The sequence below is a fragment of the Diadema antillarum genome, unplaced genomic scaffold, assembly GCF_040938485.1.
Source record: "Diadema antillarum isolate AM-2024a unplaced genomic scaffold, OU_Dant_1.0 scf00000052, whole genome shotgun sequence".
Taxonomy (NCBI): Eukaryota; Metazoa; Echinodermata; class Echinoidea; order Diadematoida; family Diadematidae; genus Diadema; species Diadema antillarum.
In genome coordinates this window covers 382,703-410,699 of record NW_027270941.1, presented here as the reverse complement: position 1 = coordinate 410,699, position 27,997 = coordinate 382,703, and the positions used below count along the sequence as shown (strand labels likewise).

The window sequence follows — 27,997 nt, the reverse complement described above, 5'->3', positions numbered from 1 at the left end:
TACGTAGTATGCTAGTACCTTACCCATTTCCGTCCACGCGTATGTCTGTCAATCATTACGTGAGCTACTGCATTGGCGTGGCAGCGCAGCGACGGGCTCATAAATACGACTTCTGAAGACCTTTGCTTGAGACTGACGGTTTAAATAGTTTGGAGTTCGAGTACCAGGTGGGTATTAGTCTGTAAACGCAGGCGGCATGCCTAAACACAGATGTTTGGGTTTTTAGAACAAAATTTCATGTGTGTCGTCGTGGTGCTGTTAGTGTTAGTGGCTATAAACGTTCGTCGTTAGAGTGTATCAGTACTATCACTCTTATGTGTTCAGTAGTGTCTGGGGACAAGCCCATCGTATCCACCACAGCTCAGGCCCTATAGTGGGGTGGCTTAGTGACAACCTACTGATAATCGTGACACGCCGGACAAAAGTGTCATCTTTTCCTCAGACATTTGTATATATATGAGGATCAAAATTAGGGGGTGCTCCAAGAAATCCGCCAACAGAAAAAATGAGAAAATACCCTTAATTTGTCTATAACAATAATGTCTGAATTCAAAGACTATACACAGGGCATTCGCCAGGTTTCTGTACAATGCAATGCAATGTACATGGTTGCTAGTCTTGAAATTCAGACCCTTAATACGACATATTATGTGCATGTTTACAATAATACACCGTTTTTACTAGTTTTCCTATAGTAACAGGTGGTTTAGTCTGTGTTGGAGACCTGAGGGAGGTGTGTTGGAACAGTCCAGTTTTCTTAAGCACCTTTTCATTAAATGATTTGATATTATTTCTGGTAAAGGATTTTTTTAGTACTGTCTACCTCCTGTAGAGAAATGGCGAAGAGTGAAGTATGACTCTGGCTCAGATACTTCAAATCTTGGGCAATGACTGAACCAGGTGTAGGACATATGTCACAGCTCATTTTTTCTCCCAGTACCACTAGTTTACCAGTAGAAGAGCTGCATATTCCATTGAGAACTGAAGGTTTTGGGTATTGCCCTACATATTTCCAAACAAATTTAACCCGTTTCCTCCAAGATTGTGTGAATTCCATATTAGCGCAGGGATTACCCGGTTCACGCAAGCAATTTTTATAGTCCGCACTTCCCCTCTCTATATATTTCTTATTTCTTATGGGGGTTATTCAAATGTTCAAAAAGGGTAAAAGTTTGTTTTCACAGATGAAGTTGAATTTAGACAATTTGAATATTTTTAAATATATATTTTATTTGTAATTTCACTCATAAAGACTGAAAGCGGTTTGAATATTTTTGGTCTGATAGCTATGTATAGACATGTTATTCAAAAGTAAAAGCAATGTTTAATTGGTTCACATTATCCAAAGGGGGTGGGATGTAGTTGGCTTGTGAACAAAGTCTATGGGGAAGTTTACAAAGTTGATAAAAATAAAACAGAATCGGCATAGAGCAGAATCTAAATCACAATAAGCATTATAATATGACAAAATTCCCGACCCCAAAGGTGGTTGATTCTATGACGCTTTATGTCAAAGTACAATGTACATTCCACCCAAAATACATGTGATTGATAGGAGGAAAAAGTATGGTACATTAAAAACAACAATAGTTCAACTAACCCCTAATGGTCCAGCAGCATATGATTGTTAAGTTTTATGGCCTTGTCAATTGAAGATGATGTTACATAATGACAATTATCAAAGTCAGCTAGATCTACTTGTATATCAAGAAACCAAAAAGAAGGGGTGGGATGGGGTGGGGAGAAGAGAATGAAGTAAGTTATCGGTATCCGTAGTTTTGGTTTTCAGTATATTCACTTTAATTTCCTTAATTCCCGTTAGGTCACCATGGATTGGAGAGTTTGTGTACTAGTACTCTGCCAGGAACAAACACAAGAAAAACTTAAAGGTCCTATATGTATACTTTTGGGAGAGTGACTTGAAAGAAATTTTCAGGATATCACATTTCATGCATAATATGTGTAGGTCTGGGGGCATTTCATGAAGCATTTTGTCCGACGAGTTGTCAGACAAATTTGCTCTCTGCCAATCAGATGCAAGGATTTCTGTAGCTTGTAACAGTTTGTCTGAAAAATATCCGACCAAACTGCTTCATGAAATTCCCCCCTGTTGTATCACAAGACATCCTACCATACAGTTTTTGCAATCAAAGCAAACATATAAGGAGATATCAGTATTTTTCTCATTAAAATGTAAATTTCGGACGGTTTTGTCTGGAAACATTTTATTATAAAAATATTGTTCACATTTTGTGTTATTAACAATACTTAACATTGATGTTTATACAGATTCATTTTTTTTTAACAGAGGTTCTTTCTATCCGTAACTCACACTTAAGAATAATACTATTTTCAAGCACTAATTCTGGGTTTTTGCCTTTAATTGTCCACAAAAAGGAGGACTCAATGCATAAAAGGTGTGTGCTTTATTTTTGGAAAAATGTTGAGGAGATCAGGAAAATTATATATATTGATGTAGATTTTGGACCTGAAGGAGCAGTTGAAGCATTTTTACGAAACAATGCCTTGTGGCATCGTTCTTATCATCAAAAATTTATAATGACAAACTCAAATGAAAATTTGAGGGGGGAAGAAAAGACAAACATTGTGACATGAGACAGCTTGGTAAAGATTAAACGCTAAAATAGACAATGCAGCCTCTTTTCTCAGTTCATACTTATCCAGAGTGTGTGCTTTCTTTCCAGTACCGGTATTATTATTCAGATAGGTTAGGGTAATCCATTTGAATTGAGTGATACATCATTTTAAAACTTAGAGTCTGCTCTTTCAGAAGCTGTCCTTCAAGGACAAGTCCACCTTCATGCGCACGTGGATTGAGTGAATACAACAATATTAGTAGAACACATCACAGAAACTTGGAAAAATCGTACAATCCGTTCAAAAGTTATGATTTTTAAAAATGTCTGCACAGTCGCGGCTGGATGAAAAGACTACCACAGTGTATGATGTCACATGCGCACATTGTAAAGAAAATAAAAAGAGAATTTCACAAAACCATACTTTTTGAGTAAAGTTCACATTTCTTTGACTTGCTACTGACGTATGTTAAGGGTAATATTATTCCCCCTGCCTTCTGAAAGAGAAGTCGAGTCTCCTTTTGTAAGTGAAAACATGTTGAATTTTCTTTATTCATTCTTTATATCGTTGTACACATGTGACGTTACAAAGTACAGTAGTCTTCTCATCCAGCCTCGACTGAGCAGAAACTTCAAAAATTCATAACTTTAGAACGGATTGTCCAATTTTCCTTAAAACTCTCACTGATGTGTTCTACTATTGTTGCTGCATTCACTCAACCCACATGCTATGAAGGTGAAAAATCTTTGTCTGGCGACTTTTTGTTGATCAATCATACCAACCCTGATGGAAATCTCTTCAAATTCATGGACGTTCTAAAGTCTCCTTTAAGTTTAACCAAAATCTATATATGTAGTTGGCATGGCAACGTACCACTTAACACTAATCAAAAGTATTTCAAACCTCTATACATCCCGTCGATCAGTTGTACCTATTCAAATGGAATCTCTTCCAAACTGAAAAATAGCCTCCTATAACTAACTTCAACTAAAAACCCTAGTTTTGGGTTACCATGGCAACGTACAAATCAACAATTATATTTGACCCCTGCTTTATACTCTTGGTACCTTCTATATAACGTTCATATCAAATTTTGTGAAAATTGAATCTTCCTACCTGGAGAAATAAACAAAAACATGATTTTTAGAAAAAAAGGTCATTGACCTTTGACCTTTGACCTTTGGAAAATTCACTCCAAATTCAATCAAAATATTTTACTTGTTCTCAATATTCTTCCTGCCTAGTTTTATCCAGATTGGATATTCCTGACCTGAGAAATAGCCAAAAAACCCATTTCACAAATAAAGGTCATTGACCTTTGACCTCTGACCTCCTTCCCAGCATCAATTTTTTTGGAGCACCCTATTTTTTGAGAAGGTACATCATGAAGTACCTTTGGTGAAAAAATCATGCTTTTGTCCGCCGTGTCACGATAATTTCACTAAGCTACCCCACTATATACGTGTACGAAGCTAACTGTTGTAGTGCGTACACCGTGCGTCAAATGTCAGAAGTATCAGGAAGGAATTTGCGAAGTTTTTAACGTTAGACAAGACCGCGTTTCCTGAATGGACAAGGTGTGAGCCATATCATGATTTGCTATGTAATTACTAGGAAGGCTAAGTTCCAAAGAACCTACAGTTGTACGTTAAGAGTTGACGTTGACTAAGGGGGCTTACGGATGGGGATTACTCCCGTGATTCGCTTCTGGGCGAGATGCGGACGCCATTATTTTAATGCGTAGCTAACACCACGACCAGTAGATCACAGAGGGCGTATTTTATATTGCAGATAGCGGTGGTTCCTGTCCCCCTTTCATTTCACCCTTTTTTTTTTAGGGGGCATGCAGGGGAAGAAATATAACGTTACTTAGCCTGGACCTTGTTTGTCATACAGAAGTATCATTCCTGTTTAATCATGAAATGTAACTGAAGAAAAGTAATTTATTTTCCAATATGCAGTCCCACAATTACACATCACAAGCTTGACTTTGACCTAATTTCACTGAGTTTAATACTGACCGTGTTATAACAATAGGGTTTCCCTGTATATGTGTGCACAGTGAGAAATGTGTTTTTAAGCAAGATTTTAAGTTTAAAAGATGGTTTTCCTTTGTTAAAAGAATTGTTTAGATTGCAGGAACAGTAAAATAATTTTACAAAGATTTGTATAAAAAATTTGGGTGTTGTGCCTCATATTCCTCTCAAGTATGTATTTTCAGAATGTGTGTACCTTACATTATTAGTGGTCTCTCCTTAACACAAGGTCCTCACAGGACCAGGAAAATGTGCTTGTTATAATGAAACCTTGTTGTATCAGGGTTACAAAAATAATACAAGTTGAAATTACAATCTAGGACCACAAAAAAATTACCTTGTTAATATAATGAACTTCGTTACATCAGTGCTAATTTTAGAGAGTTCACTGTAGAGCCTATACAAGTATTGTTGTAATGTTTGTATTTTTCTTTTCTTATCTTTCTGCAGGTACTGGTTGCCTTGGAAGGAGATTTGTGTTGGTCTTGTTGAAAGTATGTTTGTGTTTGTGTTTGTTATTTGTTGAATCATCTTCATCCTACATTTCATCTCATACCATTTCACCTTCATCCTTGAATATTCACTGAATATTCACTGAGATTACATCTGGAAATTCATCCTGGATTTCACGAACTCATCCCTGAAATATCTGAAATATACCTGAAATACCTGAACTTTACCTGAGATACCTTAACTTGAACTTTACCTGAAATACCTTAACTTGAATTTGAAGAAAGCTGAGAACAGAAAACTTCTGAGTGCGTGAGAATAAGACAGTATCAGAAGGAGAGAAAGTTTCAGAATCAGAGGCAGAAAGAGTTAGAAAAAGTCAAAGAGAAAAAGAGTGAAATCAAAGAGAGGAAGAGTGGGAGTTGATGAAAAAAGTAAAAATTAAACAGAATAACAGTTTTAAGGAGTGTTTGAATGAAAGAGTGCATTCTTTAAAAGGATAGTTAAAAACTGTGGAAAGAGAATTGTAGAGAAGGCGAGAAGTTTGCTTAAAAATTGAAAATAGAAACAGTTAATTTCAGAAAAGGTGTTTAAGAGTCCAGAATACACTGAAAGATTATTAAAGAGTGCTGTCTTAAGACAAAAGCATTATAGTGTCATAAACGTAATTAGTGTAGACAATATTTGCACCAAGGTTTATTTGATATTTGATATATTCTGCGTTGAAAGTTGCTGCAAATAATTCAACTGCAGTTGACAAGAGTTGATAGCTAGGAGTTAATATTTTGAAGGAATTGTTAAAAGTGTGAGAAACGATTTATGAGGTGAGGCGAGAAGTATACTAAAAATTTTATGTGAAAATATTTCTTGGTATTTTGAGTCCTGAATTTTCGTTAATTGTTAATACAATAAAAGAATAATTGAAGAGTGCCATCTTCAGATAAAAACATTCTGGTCATAGTAAACAAAGGGAGAGACATTCATATTGCACCTTCAAGGGCTATTTATAATTATTGGGCTGTGAAAAGAAAAGCACAATTAGTAAAAGACATACCTTTATTGCAAAAGGAGTCATCTCAAAGCAGAAACATTACTGTTTCTGTAATTGTCAGTGAAAACAAAGAATAATTGGTGAAATTGAAATTTTTGTTGCAAAAAGCCCTACCCTAAGAGAAAAACATATAAGGGAGACTGATTATTGTGCAGTTAAGGCAAAAGCATAATTGGTAAAATTGAAACCTTTATTGCAAAGAACATAATCTTGAGATAAAGGCATCTTGAGATAAAGGCATCGGTCAAATTAAATGTTAGAGAATTGAAGCTGAAATTTCTGTTGGCAGATATGGTAAAAGGAAATTGGCATAGCTTTTCCATAAAGTAGGAATTGAAGCACGTGACAGACAAAGAGTGCCACCTGTTGCTGGAAAGAAGCAAACGTTGTACAAATATCCCCACCTGTTGGTAGAAACATTATATGGATCAGTGTCGCAGCTTACTGCTGGAATTTATATTGCAGTGAAATATAGTACGTGTACTGTACACTTGTATTAGTGCAACTTTCAAAGCTGTTCAATCCGACAATTCTGTTATCAATCGCAGTACTAGTGGAGTAGGTGTGATTCATAAAAGCATAGTGATTCAAGGAATATAACTGTGTTGATTGAACAGTTGATTGATATACATTTATTTAGTAATAGGTACCATATACTTTCAAAGATTCGAAAGCCCTGTAATTTGACAATGGAAGCAAGTGAATTCAAGATTGTTATTGGTGATATCCTAGATATCCTCCATAGTTTTGACTTGATGAGAAATGTAGAGGTCAGTGAATGTGATGCATGTTGCAATGTGATCAATGAAAATGAAAGTAGAGTACCATGTGAGGATTGTGGCAAGCAGTTTCATGTGATGTGTACAGGAACCAATTCTCATGAGGCTAGAATGTGTGATGCAAGGTTGATTTGGATATGTTCAGCATGTGGAAGCAATAATATTGCCCATCGCATCTTTGACAAAATTGGCATTCCCTGTCATTTCAATAGATACGAGCTTCTCGAAGACCTTGGTGATGAAGATTTTCATGTTGATGTTTCACTTTCATCATGCAAGAGCAACCAGAGAAAGAAACCAACGAAGAGGCTAAAAAAGAGGTATGTGAAAAGAAAGAACAAACGTGGTGTTCTAGGAATGACAAATGTATGTGTGAGGGAAAGAGCAAATTGTGACAGAGATGAATCAGATCCGACATTCACTACAAATCTCACTAGGAGGCAATTTCAACCATTAGAAACTGCAGTTGATGATGGTTGGACAAGTGTGAAATCAAGGAAGACAAAAATGATTGAGAAGGCCAAACTGACAACATCCCAAACAATGACTGACAATCCTAAGACCAAGACCAGTAACAAGAGCTCGGTGAGATCAGTAAATGGTGTGATTCTCCAACCTGGTGTGACCTACATTGGCAAAGCAATGAAAGCCTACTATCTTGAAAAACAGAGAAGAGCCAAGACCAGCAAAGGCAAGAAATCAAAAGTAGAAACAAGGCAAGAAGAACATGGTGAACTCGTGAAGCGAAATATGAGTGCAAACTTGGACACAGGACGAAATGATAGTCTGCAGGTATATACTGAATCTGTATTGAATGTATATTCAAAGTGTGTTCAGTCACCTCATGTTATGGCAAAATACTCTGAGCAAATCTATGCAAAAACACAGAGAAGTTGGGCTGATGTGGCTAAAAGCACTCCGAATATGACTAATGAATGTTTCGTGCTGAATGGTGATCAGGCTACATGTGTCTCTGTCCTTTCCACAGACATTGAAAAAGAAGTTTGGAATGTAAACAGGCTCTATGGAGGTGGAAATGCACGGCAACCAAGAAAGAAAGGTCGTTTCACGAAGATCCGCAACAAACAAAGTGTGCCACCGGTGAAAAATGCTGACTCACAGGTGCGTAATAATGAAAAGGTGAAACATGACATTCCTGAAGGAGAACATGCAGCAAAGAATGAAAAGTTGTGTAAGAATGAAATATCTGACTATGAGGACAGTATTTCCACAAGTAGAGATAACACAGGCTCGAATGATATGTCCAAAGTGAAATGTGACAGAATCCACAATGTGCATGAACTAAACCCATGTTACAGTGAAACAAAAGGTGTTGAAGGTGACAGTCAAATATCAGTGAAAGAATTGTTCTCTATGAATTCTTTTACAAATGTAAATGTTCACTCTCCATGTCACAGACCTGTTTCAGGTACACAAAACATGTGTGTTCACGTTTGTGATGAATCAATATTCCTGCCTGATCGTGAAAAAATTACTAATCCATCTGATTGCATAGTAACGAATGATGATTCTGCAAAAACTGTTGACCACTATTATTCATATGATGTTCAGGAATCGACAGTACTTATATTAGATGATGAACCAGCTGCAAATAATTTAGAGACTGAAGAACGTGTGTTTGAGCCTGTTTCTCTTTCAGATTCTGAATGTGGTGGAAGGCAATCATATTCTATGACCAAAACAATCGCACAAGGAAATTTTAATCAAGGTGATCAACGATTTGGTTATACTGCTGGCAAACAATGTGCATGTAATTCTCTTGTGGCAGTTCTCTACACTCAAACTAAAAATGGAATGGAAATGAGACCTTGTGATCTTGATCAGATTCTGACACTCGGGAATGAGTTGTATTATTACATAAAGAAGGATTCACCATTGAATGAAGAGCTTGTAATGATAGATGAATTACCCAAGGAACTTCATATTCTGGATGAAAACTTTCAAATAACCTATGCTGAATCAAAATATGGTGTGTTGGATGGAAATCAAAACAATTTGTCAAATTTTGGTGCTTTGTCATTGAACCAAGCATTAGAACAAGAACTGTGCAGATATGATGCATGTCTTATGAATTTTGCTGAGAGTGCATTTGCAATCATTAGACATGACAAGGGTTATTATGTATTTGATTCTCATTCCAGAAGTCATGATGGATTCTTGGTGCAAGATGGATGCAGTGTATTGCTTAGCATTTCATCATGGCAAGGTGTACAGGTACACTGTTTGAATTTGGCAAAATCAATGGCATGTGATTTACGTACTACTCAGTTTGAACTAACTGGTCTGGCATTAGAATCGAATTCTAAGAAAACTGCATTGACAGCTAGTAGCTTCAAGAGATCAAACCTAGTGAATACTGCATGTGGGAATACAAATGATCAAAATAGCAACATTTCAAAACATTGTGATCACGTTAAAGGAATTAACAGTGATGGCTGTAAGACTCAAAATGAAGCAAAGAAAAACAGAGAATATGTAAACAGTGATGACTATGGAAATACGAATGAAGTTGAATTTGTTTCAGTTGAGAAGACAACAGAAAGAAGAGATCGAAATTTCAAATTTGTTCCAATTACATATGCAGACAAGCAGTGTTTGTGTAACAAATTGAATGTCAGTTACAGTGGTGCTGCCAGTGAATCAGTGCACGATAGAAATGAAAGTTTGTGTATGAGGAAACCTGTAAATATCAAGAGAGTTACAGGTGATGGCAACTGCTTTTACAGAAGTATTGCTCATGTCGTTACTGGCAGTGAAGGAAATCATTCCATGCTCAGGAAATCCAATGTGGCACATTTACTGGAAACAGGTGATTTATTTAAAAATGTGATAGACACAGTGAAATATGAGACTGTCAGGGACTTTGTTCTTCAAGAGAAATTGATGGATTTAGGAACATGGGCTGGTCACACTGATATTAGTTCAATGGCACATATGTTGGATTGTGATATATATGTGTATGATGATCGAACAAAAAATTGGCAAATACTGTCTGCAAGGAAACCTGGGTACTACAACAAAGTAACAACTGAGAGAGGCATATATATTCTGTTCACTGGGGGCAATCATTTTGACGCAGTGGAAAGTGTAACTACTGTTCAGTCTAGTACTTTGGATGAGGAATTACCTATTTTTCATGTGAATTCAGATACAAGCATAGAAAATAAGAAAGAAAGTCATGATGTTTTATCTGAAATTACTAAAAACGTGACATTAAAGAAATGCAGTGTTAGAGTGAGAAAAATGACATCAAAGCAAATAATAATGGTATCAAACCTGAAACAGACACAAATTCCATTAGAAAACACCTGTGCACAGACAGAAAAAGCTGACATTGGTGTATCTGAGGTGAAACAAGTGGGAAGAATAAAAAATATTAATCTTAGGTACAGTCCTGTGAATAAATCTGATAAAGAGAGGTTTTGTTGCAAATTAGGTATGAAGGTTAATGACAAATGTAGCAGTAATGATATGCAAGAAGATGTGGTGGAAATCAGTGATATTACTATTCTGTCACAACCATTGGCTATCTACAGAATTACTGGTGATGGAAATTGCTTTTACAGAGCTATATCATATGTCATATGTGGCAAGGAAGATTCACACCGTGATGTTCGAAAAGCAATAGTTAAGCATATTTTACAAAACAAGGAAGATTATGTAAGCCTTTTAAGATCGGGATACACAGATATTGTAAAATACATTGCAAAGGAAAGAGTATTCAACAATGGCACATGGGCTACAGAATTGGAAATAATGGCCTTATCAAATTTATTAGATACTGATATTTATATATATGAAGAAAATGGTTCAAAATGGAAATTGTTTGGTTCGAGCAAACTTCAGTTTGGAATTGTTACATCACAAAGAGGTATTTACTTGCAACACACAAATGGCAATCATTACGATGTCATAGAATCTCTGTGTCCAAGGATCAAAAAACCAAGTTCATATCAAAAGGTGTCAAGATCACAAAATATTACTGATATGGAAGCACCTGTGACAAGAAAGAGAAGAATCACAAGAAAGAGGAAAGTTACAAAACAAGTTGATGATTGTCAAATCAATGTATTGAATGATGAAGTATTAGAGGATGACATGAAACCTGCAGTTAAAATGAGTAGGCACACTGAAGAATCTGAAGCAGTTAAAACTACAATGCCAAGTACAAAAAGGAAAAAGCAAAGAAAAAAAAGTAATGCTAATGTTACCAGACGAAGAAATAGAGGTCGTATGAGAGCACAGAGACAAAAGAAGAAAAATGAGCAAAGGCAGTTAGAAACAGAATTTTTATCAGATGATCAGCCTTATCTATCCCGCAAACTTAAAAAAGCAGCTGCAAAGAAAGTAAAATATCAAACAGATGTACGTTACAGGTTAGAAAAGATAAAAGAAATTAAGGAGAGACAAAGAGACAAGTATTTGTCGGATCCCACTTACAGAGAAAATGTCAAGAAAGCAATGAGCACAAAGATGAAAGCTTGGTATCGACGCAATGCTTTATTAAGAGAAAAAATCAAGAAAAGGATGAGGGCAAAGATGAAAGCCAAATATCAAAACAATGCTTCATTCAGAGAAAGGCTGAAGACAATGAGGAAAGTAAACTATGGATGCAATGTTCTACATAGAGAAAGGCTTAAGAAAATGAGGAAAGCTAGATATCAAAACAATGCTTTATTCAGAGAAAGGCTTAAGAAAATGAGGAAAGCCAGATATCAAAACAATGCTTTATTCAGAGAAAGGCTTAAGAAAATGAGGAAAGCTAGATATCAAAACAATGTTCTATTCAGAGAAAGGCTTAAGAAAATGAGGAAAGCCAGATATCAAAATGATGCTTTATTCAGGGAGAGGCTTAAGAAAATTATGAGAAAAGTTTCAAACATAAAGTACAAGACAAATTCTGTGTACAGACAGCAGCTTGCGATGAAAAATGTGAAACGAAAAAAGCAAGAAAAAATGAATATGAGAAATTGTGACCATGTTTTGAAAAAATTTAGGGAAATTGTTTCACATGGCCCTGAATATGTATGTTGCGCATGTTTGAAATTATTATTCAAAAATCAAGTGTTGAAGTGCACAAAAGCAAAATATAACGATTCGAAATGCTTAAAGGAGGAGTACTTACATACATGCAGTGATGACTGTGATATTGACTGTCAAATAGTAAAGTCACCAAGAAATTCTTTATGGATTTGTTACACTTGCCACAGGAAATTATTAGCTGGTAATATGCCTGCTGAAGCTAGTAGAAATAACTTAGAATTACATGCTATTCCTGCGGAACTTAGAAATCTGAATCAGTTGGAAACACATTTGATTGCACTTAACATTCCATTTATGAAAATTTTGAATTTGCCTAAAGGAGGACAATATGGAGTACATGGCCCAACAGTTTGTGTACCTTCACGCACAGATGAAACTGTAAAGATATTACCTCGACCAGAGACTGATGATCAATTAATTCGTGTAAAACTGAAGAGGAAACTGTCGTATAAAGGACATTATGAATATCAGTTTGTCAAGAAAAAGAATGTGCTAGCTGCATTGGAGTATTTGAAGAAAAATAATAAGTGGTATTCTGATATTGCTATAGATAATGAGTGGAGCTCGGACTTATCAGACGAAAATAGTCAGAGAGGTTATGTTGAACTAATTGATTCAAATGAAACTAATGATGATGATGATATAGAGGATGATCAAGATGGGCGATTGCAAGGCATTCAGTTGGACACATGTTTGCAGAAGGTTGATATGAGGCAAGAAGTGCTTGATCATTTTTTTGATGATATTATATGCTGTGCACCTTGTGAAAAGAATAGTCCTGTATCACTGTTGATGGATGAGAGTAATGAGGCAAAATGTTTTCCTGCTCTGTTTCCAACAGGCCAGCCAACATTTCATGATACCAGGTACATTAAAGTAACACTTGGTCGTTATTTACATAATCGTCTGATGCATGTAGACAACAGATTTGCAAAAAATACAGACTATATCTTTTATGCTCAGTGTATTTATGAACTGCAACAAATACTTTCTAATGTTTCCATAGCTGTCAGAAAAAGCTCAGAGAAAATAGATGATTCCATATCGGTGCGATGTTCAGATCTAAAGGATGCAAGAAAACTTCATGAGATTCTGGATTCGAATAAAGGATATAAATTTCTGAAACAAATACGAGGAACACCTCCGTACTGGCAATCTACACAGAAAGATGTATTAGCAATGGTTAGACAACTTGGAAAGCCTACATGGTTTGCATCATTTTCATCAGCTGAAATGAGATGGCCTGAAGTTATTAACACATTGCTAAATCAACAAGGTGATAGAAGAAAAGCAAATGATCTGGATTGGACAGATAAGTGTAATTTATTAAAATCAAATCCAGTGACAGTAGCTCGTATGTTTGATAAACGCTTTCATGCATTTTTGAACAAAGTGATTCTTTCTGAGGCAGAACCTATTGGCAAGATAATTGACTACTTCTACAGGATTGAATTTCAACAGAGAGGATCTCCACATACACACTGTTTGTTCTGGGTTGAAAATGCACCTAACTTGGGTATTGACAAAGATGAAACTGTCATAGATTTTGTTGATAAGTACATTTCATGCAACATTCCATGTGAGGATGAAGATGAGGAACTATATGAAATAGTGAAGAATGTTCAGCTTCACTCAAAGAAACATTCAAAATCATGCAAGAAAAAGGGAACTACCTGTAGATTTAATTTTCCAAGACCACCTTCTGAGAAAACATTTGTTGTGAAGCCTGATGATAATCCAGAAGATACAGATGAAGCTCAAGATATTCTGTCTGCAGTAAAGAATTCATCATGTGTGGAAGGCAAATATGGTAATGCTAGACAGCTCTTTGAAGCTCTTGGGATGTCTCAAAAGGAATTTGAAGATGCCTATAATGCTGTAGCTACAAAAGAAAATATAGTCATGAAAAGAGATCCAAAAGATATGTGGGTGAACCAATATAATTCATTCTTACTCAGAGCTTGGAATGCCAATATGGATTTGCAGTATATAACAAATGAGTATGCCTGCATTGTTTATGTTGTGTCATACATGTCAAAAGCAGAAAGAGAGATGGGTTTGCTCTTGAAAAATGCAGAAAGTGAAATGAAAGAGGGCAATGAAGATGCTCGAAAAAGTATGAAAGAAATAGGACATGTGTATATGCAAAACCGTGAAGTTTCAGCACAAGAAAGTGTGTTTCGTGTTTGTAGCTTGAGATTGAAAGAATGCTCAAGAAAAGTAGAGTTTATACCTGTTGGACCAAACCCTGTGAGAATGAGTTTGCCATTGAGTGTTATTCAAAGCAGGCGAGACGATGATGATAGGAGTCCATGGATGCCAAACAGAATTGATAAATATAAAGCCCGACCTGATGGTTTTGAATTTGAAAATATGTGTTTAGCCACATTTTGTTCAAAGTATAGACTACTCAGTGAATCTGATATAAAGGGTAAGAAACAGAAACAGAATGTGTTTAAATTGAGAGATCAGCTGGGCTATGTTCAAAAACGATCCAGAACCAATGATGCTGTAGTGAGATATCCTCGTTTTTCACCGACTGTAACCCCAGAAAAGTATTATCAGAGTATACTGCAACTATGTTTGCCATTTCGTACTGATAAACAGTTAAAACCTGACCAATTTTTGACATATGAGGAATTTTATCAAAATGGATCTGTACGAATGTTTAATAAGCAACTGGAAAGTGTCAAAAAGTATCGTCAATGAAAATCTCAGGCAGTATGAAAAAAAATGCTGATACAATTGATCAGGCACAAGAATATCTTGAGAAATTTGGTCCACAAGAAGATGCATGGGGATTACTCTGTCCAGAAACAGAAATTGAAAGACATGAAACAGCTAAAATCCATGTAGAAGTTGAAGATGCTGACTATGAATTTAGAATCCCAGATCTTGAGTCTAAATCTCAGGAAAAAACAGTCATACGGCATAGAATTTCGATCATGTAGCATTTCGAGAGAAGACAGTAATGTCTTATTAAGAACATTAAAACAGCAAGCAGCAAAAGGTGTTCTACAAAATACGACAATGGTGTCTTGACAGAGTTAATGGAAAAGAACCTACAACATTTCAGATATTTGTGACAGGTGGTGCTGGAACAGGAAAAAGTCATCTAGTGAAATGCATATGTAATGAAGGGACAAGAATTCTTAGCAGAATGATGCATAATCCGGATGATATTTCAATTATGAAAGTAGCTCCAACTGGAATTGGCAGCCTACAATATTGATGGTAGTACTATTCATAATGCTCTGTCCATACCCATTTCTGCTTCACTACCTTATCAACCCCTTGGAGAAGAAAAGATAAGTCATTTACGTAATCAGCTGGGTCAATTACAGATACTAATAATTGATGAAATATCCATGGTTGATCAGAAGCTATTGTGGTATATACATGGACGTTTAAGGCAAAATAAAGCAGACGCGTGATGATGCTCCATTTGGAAAGGTTTCAGTTATTGCAGTGGGAGATTTCTATCAGTTACCCCCAGTAAAAGGTTCTCCTTTGTACAAAGATACACTGCAAAGTTCCTTATGGACAGACAACTTCTCTATAATTAACTTGGATGAAATAATGAGACAAAAGGATGATGCAGAGTTTGGCTGTTCTTTTGAACAAATTAAGGGTAAAAGAAAAGAAAGATGAATTATCTAGTGATGATATAGCAGTTCTTCAATCATGCCAAACTGGAGAACAATGTGAGGATGCATTGCATATATATTCTTCAAACAAACAAGTAAATGACTGGAATAAAATAATGCTTCACAAGAAATGCACAAATATCATCTGTATCAATGCACAAGATTCTGAACTTGGTGATGAGGGTAAAAAACAAAAGCATGTGACAAAGCCACGGATATGTACTAAAGCTTCTTTGCCAGCATATCTTTGGATTGCTGAAAATTCTAGAGTGATGCTTATCAAAAATGTGAATGTGACTAAAGGTTTATCAAATGGCTGCATTGGCACTGTAAACTGAGATAGTTAGAGTAAATGAAAATGCAAGACCTACAAGTGTGCTGGTAGAATTTGACAATGAAAAAAGTAGGAATTCAGTCAATAGAAATGCAAACAGGAATCAGTTGGGAAAAAATATACTAGGAAAACAATTTCCCTTGAAAATTAGCATATGCATGCACAATACATAAAGTACAAGGCATGACAATGGAGAAAGCTGTTGTTTCTCTGAAAAAATATATTTTTGCCCGGACAAGCATATGTAGCTCTGAGCCGTGTTACATCATTACATGGACTAACTATCGAAGATTTTGATCCAAAAGTTATGTATTGCAATCCAACTGTTAAAGAAAGTTTAGAGAACATGCCAACGTTTATTGATGAAAAGAATATTGACACTGATGTCTCAATTGCGACTCTGAGTATAATGTTACATAACATTCAAGGTCTTAAAGCACATTTCAAAGATATCCAATCAAATTTCCTATTTAGAAATTCTGACATTATTTGTTTAACAGAAACCTGGATTAATGATGACATTTTTGATGTGAATTTAGATCAGTTTAAAATGTACAATCAGCCTCGGTCAAAATCTTATTCAGATGACAGTCCCTTATTTTCTGCACTGAAAAATCAAGCACATGGTGGTGTTGCAGTGTACAGTAAAATCAGATCTATTAGTAGGCTGGATTTACATGTCAATAATTTAGAATATATAACATTTGCAGTAACTTGTCCTTCATTTTCTCATTTCAGTGATGTATAGACCTCCTAGATATGACAAGAAACAATTTTGTGAGAAACTGAAGAGATTACTCATAGAATTGCAGCAAAGAAGTACAAAATGCATAGTTATTGGTGACTTCAATGAAAATCTCAGACAAGGTTCAAGTGATTCATGTGTGCATAAATTGATGTGTTCTTATGGATATCAACAACATGTACTTGATGCTACAACAGAAGGTGATACATTGATTGATCATGTATATAGCATAGGTATTGATGCACTTCACACTGAAGTTATTCCACTCTACTACAGTTATCATGAGGCTATTAGAATACAGTTTTGATGGAGTGATGTCGTGAGTCTATGCAAAGTAATGTGGTATATACTCAAATCAATTAATACTCATTTTTATTTGTCATCATATTTCCTGTTTGTAATACAGAATGAGGCAAACAGAAAAGTGTGAATATGAGAGAGTGTACAACAATAAAAACAAAAACAATTTAGTAGGAGTGATACATTATCATGAATACTGAGGTGTTTGAAGTATTAAAAAAAATGCAATGACTAAAATATGCAAAGCATGAAGGGATCTACTGAAAATATTATGCTTGTGAATATAAGCACAACTTCAACAAGAGTATGACTACAACAGAAAAAAACCGACATTATGAGACAGAAAGTGACAATTCAGTGATATATAGTCTTCCTAAATATGACTAAAAAAAAAAACAATTTTGTGAGAAATTAAGGAAATTAGTTATTGAATTGCACCAAATAAGTACTAAATGCATAGTTTTTTAGTGATTTTAATGAATATCTCAGACGAGGTTCAAGTGATTCGCTTGGCATACATTGATGTGTTTCTAATGGATATCAACAACATGTTCTTGATTCTACAACAGAAGGTGACACATTGATTGATCATGTGTGTAGCATAGGTATTAATGAACTCACCATTAAAGTTATCCCCTTATGAAGCTATTTGAATATACTTTCAATGAACTTGTTTTTACGAGTAGCATTGGATGTTTATTCAAGGTTTTTTCATAATACTGAAATCAAATGAAATTTATTTTTATCTTTTATCATATACTGTATATTTCATGATGTTATAGAGAATAGAGTAAATATAGTAAAGTGAAATGAACAGAATGTATAACAACAGTGAAACCCTATGATAATAATAGATTGTAATGAATACTGAAGTGAAGAAAACAGTGTGCAATGAGCAAAATGTGCAAAGGGTGGAGAGACCCTCTGAAACTACCCTGATTGTGCACAGGAAACAAAACTTGAGCAACAATAAGACTACTACAAAAAACATTGAGATTATGAATTTAAGAAAAATAACTATGCAATGACAAGAACGTACAACAGAAACAATGATCTTTCATTGCTTGTTGAAAGAAATGTGGGCATGCATGTCAAGAGGAAGGAAAAACAGAAATTGTATAATTGCAAGAATGATTTAAAGGACTGCAATTATAATGTTACATGTGTGTCAGCAATGGTGATGATAATATGAAGTGGTAATGCAGATTCTAGGTGAGAATTATCATCCTTTTTACAAAGCAATAGCTGCTGGCAGTTGCTCTTCTTTAAATATCAGTGTTTGGAAATGAAACAAAAAAAAAAGATGCAAGTATAGTGTAGAACAGAAATAAAACTAAAAACAGAAAATATAATTGAAATAGAATTGACAAAGAATGAAAATAGCACAGGCACAACAGAAATAAATATAGCCCAGAAAATTACAGTGTGTAAAGGTAGATTTGGCAAAATAATCACTTTGAAATATATTTTTACTCAGAGAATTAAACGCTGATAGTGATAAATTTGTTTTACTGTGTGATGAGTGTTTAGAGCAGAAGAAAATCAAATTGTTAATGGTGGTGAAAGTGCTTTAGAATAAATGGAAAAAGTAGGGGTTGCATCTATGTGTGCAAAACCTGATAGGCATGTGTTGTAATTGATAGAAATAGATATTTCACCAGGCAAAATGGAGTGAAATTTATGAGTGATCATGTATATGGTGCAGGAATTGCATTTATCATGTATACATTATGAGCTATATAGCACAAGTTTTGATTGATTTCATGCAAATTTATGAAAAATGTTTTAAGTTTTCAAACCCCTGTTTCTCAAACATTTGCTCTTATTGATTGCTATCATTTATTTGTCTTTGGCATCCATGGTAGTGAGAGTAAAGCACTGGCAAAAAAAAAGAAAAAAAAAAAGAAGCATCAACTTGGTGTATTGCATCTAAGTGTTTATGGCTAACATCTTTATATCTTTACATTTGCCTGGTGAATGATGGACTGGTCTGTGCTTGTGCCCCAAACATGTCCATCCTTGTATCCAAGTGTTTTCACTGGTAAGTTTTCCATTTTTTTCCTTTTTTTTTTCCCTACATTTTGTCAGGTTTAACTTTAACTTTTCACTCAACTTTTTGACAAAAGCAAGCTCAATCACACGCAGTGTTCAGATTAAATACTCCTAATAATCTCTCCAGGCTGTGTGTTTTTAAGCTGTACAAACATAACTTGTAGAATTATGTATGCACAGGTATTTCCTCAGAAATAATTTTTCGCCTGAAATGTTTGTAATCATGTTTTATCATCTAAAGTCTTTGATCTGAAACAGTTTGTTAATTCCATATTGCATTTATGAAATTTTATTTACATATTTCTTTATTCTTAAAAACGTGACTGTGCAAGTATAGTTTTTGTTCTGTCCAATTTACATTGTACCTGTACATAACATGATATACATCCAGAGAACTATAATCTATACACTCTACATCTCTAAGAGCCTGTAGGTGTATGTGTTCATGAAATGAAAGGTTAACATAAAAGGTGATGTGATGTTATGTGGAGTTGTGATGTTTCAGTACAGTTGTATTCGCAAGTTATGACTACAAGAAATAGGTTGTATTTGTCTAAAATATGTGAAACATTATGTAACTTTCTCTGTAACATTTGTGATACTAATATGTATGTTTTCTCATTTTAACAACACATATTTTAGTCCTTTGATTTTAGCGTTGTTAAAAGACACGCAGTGTCCTTCATTTGTAACAGTATGTTGTTTATGTCTTTTAAAGCCAGGTCTTGCCCAGCAGAGAGAACAAGCCAGCTTTGCTTTGCAGCGTTGGTGTAGCACAGGGTGTAGAAATCTACTGGTTAAAGGCTCAAAACCAGTCCATTGGACCAGGTGTGGATCTCATCTATTTCAACTGTGTGGACAGCTGTCAATCTTGGATCAAACTTGGTTGGCATGCAAGACACTTCACTTCATAGTTTCTCAAGACTTCATAGTTTCTCAAGACTTCCACACCCTTCCATCTACAATAATTCTAAGCACAGTGAACAGTATGCAGGATAAATGCAAAAGCAAAAGGTGTAAATCTATTTGAAGTATTGTGGAATAATTTATGCAATATAAAATACCTGAATAATTATTAATTTCATGTTTATGTGGTAGTAAACAGATCATGTGTAGTACTGGAAGGTACAGTAGGTTTACCATAGTGGCACGTTAAGCCACCATCCCTGGAGACACTCAAGTGGTAACATGTTAATGACACATAGCATAACCATTATGGATCAAAGCTGTGACATAGTTGTTAGATGGTGATTGTGAGAAGCAGGTGTGGGTCTTTTTTTCTGTTTTATCATTTGAATAATTGCAAAGATGCAAAGTTGAGAAAAAAAATTTAACTGCAAGATTTTGATGACTTGGCGTCTCGGCGCTCGCGCACATGCGCGCACAAACGAGAGGGGTATTCCCCCTTCCACAGTAGGGGGCTTTCTTTAATTTGTAGCTGTTAATGCAGGATCTGGTGCATAACTAAGTGACTATTTTTTACTAATTTGGCATGATAAAGGGAAACATACTTTCAAGCGCCACCACCACTTCAATCCTTTAAGCTATACTCCTCATTTTTGGCTAAAGTCGCAATTTCATTTAATGTCTGAGAAAAACGGGTGCAATGTGTGAAATCGTACCCTAAACGTTTAAGTCTCACGCATAATGCATGAGACTTGGTTGGTCCGTAATTGATGCATACATTTTCTTTATATACACATATGTAAACCTCCAGTAATGCTAGGTCTGGAGTTAGTTGAGCAAGACTCTATGTGGCAAATTGAGCCATGGCTCAACTTGCCCTAAAGGCCTGCATTCATGACAGTGGTGCAATTGAAAACATAGTTTGAACCATGGGCAATTTGTATGGAGTACTAGGTGTGGTGTGGCCTCTTTCGTTTGGAAATCAGTCATTTATGAACGTGATGACCATTTCTTCAAAAAATGTTCATTTCATTAAACATTTTTAAACATTACAAAATGACTGATTTTGTAACGAAATAGGCCATGCAACATTTAGCGCTCCATACAAATTGTCCATGATTTGAAATGTACCACCTTCGTGAATTTATGCCATAAAATCTAGCACACCTTACTAAAAACAATGTGTGTAATCACTTCATATCTTTAAATGTTTCTGAGATATGAAAATTAAAAAAAGAAGTCCATTAGATTTATGTTGGAAAGTGATTTTAAAAAAAATGTGTTCTTTAAAGAGGATTTCAAAAGTTACACTGCTTTTCTGTGTGGGAATAGTAAGTAAGCACTACCTACTTCAAAATTTATCAAAGGATTAAATGAAATGGCATGATTAGAATTTCTGCAAAACAAAAATTGACTCATTATACCTTACCTTCACCAACTGCAGATAAAGTAAAACTCAAACCATTTGAGAGTTTTCATGAAACAAGAATGGAATTTAGAAAGTAGAATATGTTTCAGTGGTTATTTGAGATGCTGGGTTGTCTCTGAAAAAAGAAGAAGATATTTTCAAAGAGGTTGCTTTGTTTTATTTAGAATTGTTGAACATTGTCATTTGAATTGAATCAAATGATGGAAATGTCGTTTGTGTTATAAATTGTGCATTAGTAAATTTAGTGTCCATATAATATATTGCAATGTGACTTGAAACAAAATGACGGCCATGTTGAAGGTAGCTCTCATCGCTTATTCGACATTTTGTTTCATTGTAAGTGTAATCAATTCCAGCAGTATTGATGTTTTATTTATATTTTGATAGGTATTTATTGTCCTCATATCAGATATGATCTGTGACAAAAGTGGTGCCATTTTTCTAACTGCTTGCTTTCTTCAAGAAAGCTGCCATTGCTAATTGATATTCTTTAATAGTGTATATAGAGGTTAAATCATGTTGAAGGGAAGAAAAGTTTCTCTTTTGTGTTATAAATCACCAATCAGCAGTCTTTACTGTTTTTATATTCAGCTTATCATTGGTCTGTGACAAAAAAGGCTGCCATTGTTTTAAGTGATTACCATTGTTTATTTGTTATTCTTTGACATTGCTAAATCAATTTAACGGTTGGGACTATTTCTCTCTGTGTGTGTGTGTGTGTGTGTGTGTGTATGTGTAAATCAGGAATTTCATTGTCCATGTTTTGGTTAAATGGCTAATAATTGAGTTAATATTGTGACAAGGCAATTTTTTTAAAGCCATGATTCGCCATCCGATGGACATCAGGAAGACTGTAGTTGATGTCCTGAACCCTGGTCAGATTCCAGTCCTTACATGTGATCAAGCACTCTACACTCTGGCAAAGCAGATCCAATGGAGCAGCCGTACAAGTTATTCCAGGGATCATTTCATAGTGATTTTTGGTTGACTATGGATTGTGAGGATATTCTGACACACTACACATTGTGTCAGATCTGAACATAGCAGATATTTTGCAGACAGATACTTGCAGCATAGGAGCAAACTGAACAGGAGGCAATTGCAGCTATCAACTGTGGTTACTAAAAAATGACAAAATTTTTTGCATTATGTAATTAAAACCAGAGGACTCTGCTGTACTTCTTGATCTCTAACGGGAGAGACATTAACGCCAGCAAAGATCTCATCACTACACAAGGTAGTGGCATTCTTTGCTCCGATTGTCCAGACATGTCAGATGATACAGCACCATGCTCATATGGAGAGGCAGACACTGGTACATTGTATACTTGTTCACCTATAGTATGCCGTACAATAGCAGTTTAGCAAAGTGTCAATGCACTCTGTTGATACAAGTATTGTACCCTTCAAGCTCATCATAGCATCAGCCATCACCAGAATATCTGTGAACAGTGGATTGCCGTTGGAGCTGCAAAGAGCTTCAGGTTCATTACTTCTCATGGGATCACCAAAGCTTTTGGACCTGGCTGATGTGTTGCCATGCTAATGTTTCATGTTTTAGCATCCTGTTTTTGTAACAAGGCAGAAAGATTGCATACAGGTACCTGGACTACCTATGAAGAAATCACAATCATATTCAGATCTCATCACCACACAAGGTAGTAGCATTCTTTGCTCTGATTGTCAGGACATGTCAGATGATATAGCGCGATGCACACGTGAGGTCGCAGACACTGGTACATTGTATTGTTCACCTATAGGATGCCGTACAATAGCAGTTTAGCAAAGTGTCAATACACAGTGTTGATACAATTATTGTACCCTTCAAGCTCGTCATAGCATCAGCCATCACCAGCATATCTGTGAACAGTGGATTGCCGTTGGAGCTGCGAAGAGCTTATGGTTCATTATTTCTCATGAGATCACCAAGGCTTTTGAACCTGGCTGATGTGTTGCCATGCCAATGTTTCATGTTTTTAGTGGCTGTGACCTAGCATCCTGTTTTTGTAACAAGGCAGAAAGATCGCATGGGTACCTGGACTACCCATGAAGAAATCACAATCGTATGTAGCACCTTCTATGCTAAGCAGAGTTACATACTATTGAGAAGTAGATGCAGCTAATGGAGCGATGTATGGTTTGTTGGAGTGTGGCTGAAAAAAAAGAATAGATGCAGTGAAGATGACAATGCCAGAATGTGACTTTGCAGTGTACAGCTCCTTATTTTCTTTTGTTTTTTTGTTGCTTCTTTGTTTGTTTGTTTTTTGTTTTTTGTTTTGTTGTTGTTGTTGTTGTTGTTGTTGTGTGTGTGTGTGTGTGTGTGTGTGTTTTAATGGTGAGGGAATTGGCCTAAGTTTCATACCCACCAAAAAGAGTGCTGGCAAGCATCTTTAAAAGTAGCTATTTTTGTCACAGTTCAAATCTGAGATGTTATGCACACAGTAAAATTACTGATGTCTGATTGAAAATACCACAGGAAAACATTCGCACCCAAGAACGTATTTAATCCCTAATATCAAAAACTTGCTAATAAAGATATACAGCCATTTTCATAATGGTCACCATCTTTGTCAAAATCAAATTTGCCTAGCTCCATACTCAGTATCTATATTTAAACTAGTATTTTCATGTGCAGTTATTTTGCAAATGAGAAGATCACATGAAGTGTATTAAGAGGGTATTATACAGTGGAAATGAGTGTGTGATCAGCGAGTTGGCTGAGCAAACTGGAAGGGTGTCATATTTTTCTTGTTACTATTTGCTGTATTTTTCACTTATTGAAAGATGCTATAGAGGTTAATATTAATTGTGCAAAAAATATGTGCCTCATCGGAAAATATCAATTGTGGCTCTCTGTGGGAAAGCTGATAGTTTTTTTTTCCAGCCTTTTTGTATTGGAATCCACTTCATAAGATGGGTGTGTGTCAGTCCAGATGAAAAAGAAAGTTGGAAGTTCATGTCACAGAAGGAAATTCCCCAAAAATGTTAAAGGAAGTGATGAATTAAGGGTCTTTTGTTTAATACTTGATATGTAAATGTAACGTAGAATTGCACAGACGCGAATTATGATGAGGTATAGCAATGATGAAATGTGTGAGCAAAACATGCAATTCTAAAATTGTCTGTCAGTGAATGTGCTTAGACTGTAATTGTACAAGTATTATTATTGTTATTAGTACTATTTTTGTTATATTTATTTGTTTCATTTATTTACTTATTTATTTATTCATTTATTTATTTGGTCATACAATTGCGTTTTAAAGTACAATTTCATATAACATACATACAGGGTATAAAGACACATATATAAACCCATAATTGCTGGAATTTGTAGTAAGGTTAAGTTGCATACATGGTGTTCATCTAAATATAAATGTCAAAGTTGGGTTGATGCAAATTGACCAGGTTTGCAACTGCCATGAAAGAATGTCAAGCTACATGTCATTGCACAGAGATTACGCCATGAACATTGTATGTTTTGTAGACATGGAAAAGGAAAAAATGAGACTTCCTGTGATGCAGCCATTGATAATGATTCATTGATGAAAGTTGAGTACAACTGCAAAAATCAATTTAAAGCACTGTTGTAGCTGATACAGCTGTATTGTTGAGTTTTAGGCTAATTCATACAGTGGTGAAAATTATGGATGAATATTTCCCTTGAGCAAGGCTGAACGTGTTATGTCAACGGAACTGTAACACACAAACTATGAATCAGTTTGAAGCTGACATGCACTTCAGAATGTAAAATTATTAATACATGTCTGCAAAAGTTGCAGCTATTGTACAATGTAGTTATTGTATACTTGCAGTCTTATTTCAATAAAAATTGAAATAGTTTCATGATTTGAGGACAGAGACAGTGCATAAATTATGTGTTTAGTGTTGATATTTAAGTCTTGGATCAAATAGTTGATTAGTTCATTTTGTTCATTGCATGCAAGGCAGGCAGTGATGTAACAGCATGAGTAAAATAAACCTGTTCATATGCAAATTTGACGTAGAGATACAACAACAGCACACATACAAAAAAAAAAAAAAAATGCATTGGCTATTAATTCCCAACCATTGTATGTGACAGCATAAACGGGTGGTGCAGTATTGGTGGAGACGATGATTGCGCTTTTAACTTTTTGTGAGATACCAAGTAACTCTTATGAAATAGCACATATAGCATAGCATTTTAAGAGGAATTCAAAGTTTAATTGAAGAAAATCAGGTTTGGAATGACTGAAACATCCTTCAATAAAGTAAAACAAAGTGATTGTAATAAAGTGTGAGTCTCACACTTAGTAGAATCGCCATTTTGGATATTTTAGTCATTTCAAAACCAATTTTCATCAAATTAACATTGAATTTCTTGTGGACTTGCATGATCTTTCATTTTTCATAAGAGGTTTCTCATTATCTTACCAAAAAATGTTAGAAAACCTGAAATTAAGTCTCAAACAAAACTTTCACACTGTACAATCATTTTAATGAGTCAGTGCATGCATTCATTAAGTGTAGGAGCAAAAAAGCTTGCACGTGCACATAAGAGGTGGAATGTGTGGTTACAAAGTAAACTATGCCTTTTTTTTTATGTGACAACAAATATCTGGTGTATCAAATAGGAGTAGTAAGATAATTTTCAGATAAGAGTAGCCAGTTCAATATCATTCATAAGAGCATGCATTAAGCATACAATGGTGATTGTGCTAACTACAGTTATGTGGGTGGATAAAAAGGAATACACTGTATGTAGAAATAGCAAAGTAGTTGTATGAGCTATGTATTTTTATATAGGCAAGTGTTAAAAGAATACGCACACAACAGAAACTGTGTAACACAGGAAGCAACATTTATTCATGGGATGTGTGTATTTTTGTTGTTCACCTACACAGATTAAATTAATTGTGACCATGACCATTAGAGTAACCAGAGTACTTGACCTTTGGTGAACCTTTTAAGAATACAAGAAAGAAACATCACAACTATCATATTTTGACAAGAATCTACTTTCTTCTTGAGCCGTTCAGAGTCGTAGATGTGAAAGACATGTTGCTTTTGTGTTTTTTTTTTTTGTGTGTGTTTGTGTGTTCATCACAAAAGATGTTGCTGTGGTAATCACAATTCTCCAAAAACCTTGTGGAGCAAAATTCTTCTACAGTATTAAAACATATTATTTCAAATTTGGTATAATTACTCACATCATAATGGATATATCATGTTTTGCGATGAAACTTTATATGTGTCAATATTCCAACACTCAGACGTAGAGCCTACACGGCACACACACACACACACACACACACACACACATTATCGTGTACATGATATGGTTGTTATATTGTCTAGCCTATGATACTGCTTGTATTTTGATGTATATGTATTTAATGTATTTCTATTTTAAAGGAATGGTGCAGTATTGGTGGGGATGAGAATTGGGCTTTTAACTTTTCACAAGAAACTAAGAAAACACTTATGATATAGTACAGAGCATACCATTTTAAGAGGAATTCAAAGTTTATTTAATGAAAATAGGGTTTGGAATGACTGAAACATCCAAAAACAAAGTAAAACAAAGCGATCGTAATAAAGTGTGGTCCCACAGTTTATTACAATCGCCATTTTTTGGATATCTCAGCCATTTCGAAACCAATTTTCATCAAATAAATGCTGAATTCCTCATAGAATTACATGCTCGTTCATATTTCATACAAGGTTTTTCATTATCACACACACACACACACACACACACACACACATGTTACAAACCTGATATTAGGTCTCAACCAAAACTATATGATCCCTTTAATGTGCATTTTATTACTTACTACGATATCTCTTCTACTAGTAGCATAAGCGTAGTGAGAAAAGAAGAAAAAAATAACGAGCAAATTACAACAAACTCGAAAGTTACCAAAATGGATTATAAGCGCATCTTGGTTGAAACGTATTCGTATATAGCTATAATAACTATATACCAAATAAATTATACACACATTTCCATGTGTACATGAACACACACACACACACATACATTACCCACTTTACATAGACAAGAAGGCATCTGAGCAAAAAGTTATTTTTGTGAAATGATTCTTGCAACATATTCCTCACGTGTGCGAAATGTGGAAAAGATAGGACGTTTGGATTCTCATTTAGAAAAGGGAGTCATATCTGCCATCTTTGGTACAAAATTCTGTATGCACTATGACGAAGATACAGCAACAAGTACATATGACCTTTGACCCTCCTTTACTCTCCCAAGATGACATCTGAGCAAAAAGTGGTTATTTGTGGAATGATTCTTGTAACATGGTCTTTGCGTGTGCAAAATGTGGGAAAGATAGGACATGTATTCACCAAGATACAGGATGAAACATTTATGACCTGTGACCCTAATTTACATACCCAAGATGGTGTCCGACCAAGTAGTTGTTATTTTATTAAATAATGTACGTGACATGAACTAAACATGTGCAAAATATGGGGGTGATAGGGGCTGTTTTTCTTGAGATATTGCAAAGAAAGTTGCAAAAAGAAAGAAAATCTCAATACATCGAAGATAAGCTTTAATTTCAACCAAGTTTTTTAACGTGTTCCCGACATTGTATGAAAACA

At 35.2% G+C, this 27,997-nt stretch overlaps 1 long non-coding RNA gene across 1 annotated transcript; it reads left to right on the top strand.

The window, feature by feature from the left end:
- Positions 1-102: 102 nt before the first annotated feature.
- Positions 103-9,252, top strand: LOC139715602 (uncharacterized). The gene is made up of 5 exons (XR_011709841.1): positions 103-167; positions 5,085-5,128; positions 7,127-7,234; positions 7,903-8,036; positions 9,077-9,252. It is a non-coding gene; the product is annotated as an uncharacterized lncRNA (long non-coding RNA).
- The last annotated feature ends 18,745 nt before the right edge of the window (positions 9,253-27,997 follow it).